The sequence below is a fragment of the Panulirus ornatus genome, chromosome 38 (genome assembly GCF_036320965.1).
Source record: "Panulirus ornatus isolate Po-2019 chromosome 38, ASM3632096v1, whole genome shotgun sequence".
Classification (NCBI taxonomy): Eukaryota; Metazoa; Arthropoda; class Malacostraca; order Decapoda; family Palinuridae; genus Panulirus; species Panulirus ornatus.
The window spans coordinates 19,836,961-19,843,433 of NC_092261.1; positions in this window are offsets into that span (position 1 = coordinate 19,836,961).

Genomic DNA, 6,473 nt, shown 5'->3' on the forward strand with positions numbered 1-6,473 from the left:
ACCACCTCACACCACACATTGTCCTCAAACATCTCATTTCCAGCACATCCATCCTCCTGCGCACAACTCTATCCATAGCCCACGCCTCGCAACCATACAACATTGTTGGAACCACTATTCCTTCAAACATACCCTTTTTTCTTTCCGAGATAATGTTCTCGACTTCCACACATTCTTCAAGGCCCCCAGAATTTTCGCCCGCTCCCCCACCCTATGATCCACTTCCGCTTCCATGGTTCCATCCGCTGCCAGATCCACTCCCAGATATCTAAAACACTTCACTTCCTCCAGTTTTTCTCCATTCAAACTCACCTCCCAATTGACTTGACCCTCAACCCTACTGTACCTAATAACCTTGCTCTTATTCACATTTACTCTTAACTTTCTTCTTCCACACACTTTACCAAACTCAGTCACCAGCTTCTGCAGTTTCTCACATGAATCAGCCACCAGCGCTGTATCATCAGCGAACAACAACTGACTCACTTCCCAAGCTCTCTCATCCCCAACAGACTTCATACTTGCCCCTCTTTCCAAAACTCTTGCGTTTACCTCCCTAACAACCCCATCCATAAACAAATTAAGCAACCATTTAGATATATATATATATATATATATACATATATATATATATATATATATATATATATATATATATATATATATATATATATATATATATATATATATATATATATATATATATATATATCCCTGGGGATAGGGGAGAAAGAATACTTCACACGCATTCCTCACGTGTCGTAGAAGGCGACTAAAGGGGATGTGAGCGGGTGGCCAGAAACCCTCCCCTACTTGTATTTTAACTTTCTAAGGGGGGGAACACAAGAAGGAGTCACGCGGGGAGTGCTCATCCTCCTCGAAGGCTCAGGTTGGGGTGTCTAAATGTGTGTGGATGTAACCAAGATGAGAAAAGAGGAGAGATAGGTAGTATATTTGAGGAAAGGAACCTGGATGTTTTGGCTCTGAATGAAACGAAGCTCAAGGGTAAAGGGGAAGAGTGGTTTGGGAATGTCTTGGGAGTAAAGTCAGGTGTTAGCGAGAGGACAAGAGCAAGGGAAGGGGTAGCACTACTCCTGAAACAGGAGTGTTGAGTGTATGTGACAGAGTGTAAGAAAGTAAATTCTAGATTGATATGGGTAAAACTGAAAGTTGATGGAGAGAGATGGGTGATTATTGGTGGATATGCACCTGCGCATGAGAAGAAAGATCATGAGAGGCAAGTGTTTTGGGAGCAGCTGAATGAGTGTGTTAGTGGTTTTGATGCACAAGACCGGGTTATAGTGATGGGTGATTTGAATGCAAAGGTGAGTAATGTGGCAGTAGAGGGAATAATTGGTATACATCGGGTGTTCAGTGTTGTAAATGGAAATGGTGAAGAGCTTGTAGATTTATGTGCTGAAAAAGGACTGGTGATTTAGAATACCTGGTTTAAAATGCTAGATATGCATAAGTATACCTATGAGGAAGTAAGTATACGTGTGACGAAATACCAGGAGAGACTGAATACAGAATGGAGAAAGGTGAGAACAAAGGAGGTAAGGGGAATGGGGGGAGGATTGGGATGTATTTAGGGAAGCAGTAATGGCTTGCGCAAAAGATGCTTGTGGCATGAGAAGCGTGGGAGGTTGGTTGATTAGAAAGGAATAGTGAGTGGTAGGAAGAAGAAGTAAGATTATTAGTGAAAGAGAAGAGAGAGGCGTTTGGACGATTTTTGCAGGGAAAAAATGCAAATGAGTGGGAGATTTATAAAAGAAAGAGGCAGGAAGCCAAGAGAGCAAGTGAGAGTTGGGGTGAGAGAGTATCATTAAATTTTAGGGAGAGTAAAAAGATGTTTTGGAAGGAGTTAAATAAAGTGCGCAAGACAAGGGAGCAAATGGGAACTTCAGTAAAGGGGGCTAATGGGGAGGTGATAACAAGTAGTGGTGACGTGAGAAGGAGATGGAGTGAGTATTTTGAAGGTTTGTTGAATGTGTTTGATGATAGAGTTGCAGATATAGGGTGTTTTGGTCGAGGTGGTGTGCAAAGTGAGAGGGTTAGGGAAAATGATTTGTTAAACAGAGATGAGGTAGTAAAAGCTTTGCGAAAGATGAAAGCCGGCAAGGCAGCATGTTTGGATGGTATTGTAGTGGAATTTATTAAAAAAGGGGTGACTGTATTGTTGACTGGTTGGTAAGATTATTTAAAGTATGTATGATTCATGGTGAGGTGCCTGAGGATTGGCGGAATGCTTGCATAGTGCCATTGTACAAAGGCAAAGGGGATAAGAGTGAGTGCTCAAATTACAGAGGTATAAGTTTGTTGAGTATTTCTGGTAAATTATATGGGATGGTATTGATTGAGAGGGTGAAGGCATGTACACAGCATCAGATTGGGGAAGAGCAGTGTGGTTTCAGAAGTGGTAGAGGATGTATGGATCAGGTGTTTGCTTTGACGAATGTATGTGAGAAATACTTAGAAAAGCAAATGGATTTGTATGTAGCATTTATGGATCTGGAGAAGGCATATGATAGAGTTGATAGAGATGCTCTGTGAAAGGTATTAACAATATATGGTGTGGGAGGCAAGTTGTTAGAAGCAGTAAAAAGTTTTTATCGAGGATGTATGGCATGTGTACGTGTAGGAAGAGAGGACAGTGATTGGTTCTCAGTGAATGTAGGTTTGCGGCAGGGGTGTGTGATGTCTCCATGGTTGTTTAATTTGTTTATGGATGGGGTTGTTAGGGAGGTGAATGCAAGAGTTTTGGAAAAAGGGGCAAGTATGCAGTCTGTTGTGGATGAGAGAGCTTGGGAAGTGAGTCAGTTATTGTTCGCTGATGATACATCGCTGGTGGCTGATTCATGTGAGAAACTGCAGAAGCTAGTGACTGAGTTTGGTAAAGAGTGTGAAAGAAGAAAGTTGAGAGTAAATGTGAATAAGAGCAAGGTTATTAGGTACAGTAGGGTTGAGGGTCAAGTCAACTGGGAGGTAAGTTTGAATGGAGAAAAACTGGAGGAAGTAAAGTGTTTTAGATATCTGGGAGTGGATCTGGCAGCGGATGGAACCATGGAAGCGGAAGTGAATCATAGGGTGGGGAGGGGGCGAAAATTCTGGGAGCCTTGAAGAATGATTGGAAGTCGAGAACATTATGTCGGAAAGCAAAAATGGGTATGTTTGAAGGAATAGTGGTTCCAACAATGTTGTATGGTTGCGAGGCGTGGGCTATGGATAGAGTTGTGCGCAGGAGTGTGGATGTGCTGGAAATGAGATGTTTGAGGACAATATGTGGTGTGAGGTGGTTTGATCGAGTAAGTAATGTAAGGGTAAGAGAGATGTGTGGAAATAAAAAGAGTGTGGTTGAGAGAGCAGAAGAGGGTGTTTTGTAATTGTTTGGCCACATAGAGAGAATGAGTGAGGAAAGATTGACAAAGAGGATATATGTGTTAGAGGTGAAGGGAACGAGAAGTGGGAGACCAAATTGGAAGTAGAAAGATGGAGTGAAAAAGATTTTGAGTGATCGGGGCCTGAACATGTAGGAGGTTGAAAGGCGTGCAAGGAATAGAATGAATTGGAACGATGTGGTATACCGGGGTCGACGTGGTGTCAATAGATTGAACCAGGGCATGTGAAGCGTCTGGGGTAAACCATGTAAAGTTGTGTGGGCCTGGATGTGGTAAGGGAGCTGTGGTTATGGTGCATTATTATATGACAGCTAGAGACTGAGTGTGAACGAATGGGGCCTTTGGTGTCTTTTCCTAGCACTACCTCACACACATGAGGGGGGAGGGGGTTGTTATTTCATGTTTGGCGAGGTGGCGATGGGAACAAATAAAGGCAGACAGTATGAATTATGTACTTGTGTATATATGTATATGTCTGTGTGTGTATATATATGTGTACATTGAGATGTATAGGTATGTATACTTGCGTGTGTGGACGTGTATGTATATACATGTGTATGTGGGCGGGTTGGGCCATTCTTTCGTCTGTTTCCTTGCGCTTCCTCGTTATATATATATATATATATATATATATATATATATATATATATATATATATATATATATATATATATATATATATATATATATATATATATATATATATATATATATATATATATATATATATATATATATATATATATATATATATATATATATATATATATATATATATATATATATATATATATATATATATATGTGTATATATATATATATATATATATATATATATATATATATATATATATATATATATATATATATATATATATATATATATATATATATATATATATATATATATATATATATATATATATATATATATATATATATATATATATATATATGTGTGTGTATATATATATATATATATATATATATATATATATATATATATATATATATATATATATATATATATATATATATATATATAAATCATCCCTGGGGATAGGTGAGAAAGAATACGTCCCACGTATTCCCTGCGTGTCGTTGAAGGCGACTAAAAGGGAAGGGAGCGGGGGCTGGAAATCCTCCCCTCTCGGTTTTTTTTAATTTTCCAAAGGAAGGGACAGAAAAGGGGGCCAGGTGAGGACATTCCCTCAAAGGTCCAGTCCTCTGTTCTTAACGCAACCTTGCTAATGCGGGAGATGGCGAATAGTATGAAAGAAAATGCTCTATAAAGGCGCGCGTTCATATGCACTTTGTTCGTATTCATATACCTCTGCGTTGTACAGTTAGCTTCGGTAAAATACTATCTGCTGGCTGTATGTACCTGATGGGAAATGACTGGTGTAGACCCCTTTGTTCACCAACGTAAGACGAAGTGTATTCGAGTACAGAGTATTCGAATAGTCATTTCCCTATAGGGGCGATCATGGCTTAGTGGTACCGCTTCCGCCTGTTGCACCGGGTTTCCGGGTTCGATACTGGCTGTTGGAGGTTTGTATGTTCTATAAAGGTGTGCGTTCATATGTACTTATATATATATATATATATATATATATATATATATATATATATATATATAATGTTTGTGTGAACCAATTTTCCTTCGAATTATTCAGTGCTTAGGTGTGCTTGACTTTCTCTCACTAACTAACTGCTCTGAACCTATTGACTAAGCTAATTATCTTGTCAGTATCACCTGCACCCAATTAATAGTTAATGCCTTCAGTCAATTGCGGAATACTCTGTTTTTTACTTGGCTTCAGCCTGGAAATTCAAGATAAACAGACTTATCCAATCTCTTACACTGAATATGTTATTTGTTCAATGAAACCATAAATTTAGGAAGTGATTGTCTTACAAATGCCGTCGCAGCTCCAGGCCTGTAAATGGACATCAAACAATGCAAAGACTTAATCAATGTGGCAACTGAGAAGGTAAATACTTATAGAATGAATTAAAAAGTTTCATATCATCATACAATCTTGCCTCCAAGTCAATGATTTTCTCTGTAAACCGAGCCTCCTTCCATTTTGTAGATAATACGATTATGACAGTTTCCCATGCTTTCTTTGCATGTCCTGGTTCAGTCCATTGATACCACGTCGCCCTATTATATACCATATAGTTCCAATTCACTCTACCCCGTGTACGCCTCTCAATGCATGTGCAGGCCTTGTTTTCTAAAAAAAGATTCATTTAATCCTTATCTCTCTAGTTTGGTCTCAGCCTTCTTTTTGCCTCCACTTCTGACACATATATCATCTTGGTACAGTTGGCACTCTCAATTTATATTCTCTTCGTATGTACAAATCATTTCAACACCCTCTTCAACTTTCTCAACCACACTCTTCTTATCATCATACCTCTCTTTTACCGTATCTTACCCTTTTCTTACTTACTCCATCAAACCACCTCACACCACATGATGAACACAAGCATTTTACTTCTAATGCATCCGCCCTCCTCCGCATGTCGCATCCAGGAAACGAGGTTATGATTACTATATCTTCAAACATTTCCACTTTAACCCTCCCAGATATCAGCCTCTCTAAACACATTCTTCGATGCTCCCAAAACCTTCGCCCCTCACCCACACTATGACTCATTTCCTCTACCGTGGTTCCGTTTGCTGACGTGTCTACTCCCATCCATATTTTTTTCATTCATACTCATACCCCAACAAACCTATCCCTCTGCCTTGCTAAACGTAGTGCCCTTGATTCTATTCATGATTGAACTTTCTCCTTTCACTCATTCATCAACTTCTGCAGTTTCTTTTTCGAATCAGCCTTCATTGCCTTCATCAACAAACAGCAACTGATTCACTTCCGAGGTCCCCTCATCCTCTACAGGTTGCATACTTCCTTTTCCCTCCAAGACCCTTGTATTAACATCACCCAATCCGTAAGTATATGAAAGAGCTATGTTGATATCATACCCCCAACGCAGACATGGAACTACTCACTTTTCTCTGTCACTACTTGTGCACATGTCTTATGTTCTTGAAATACTTCT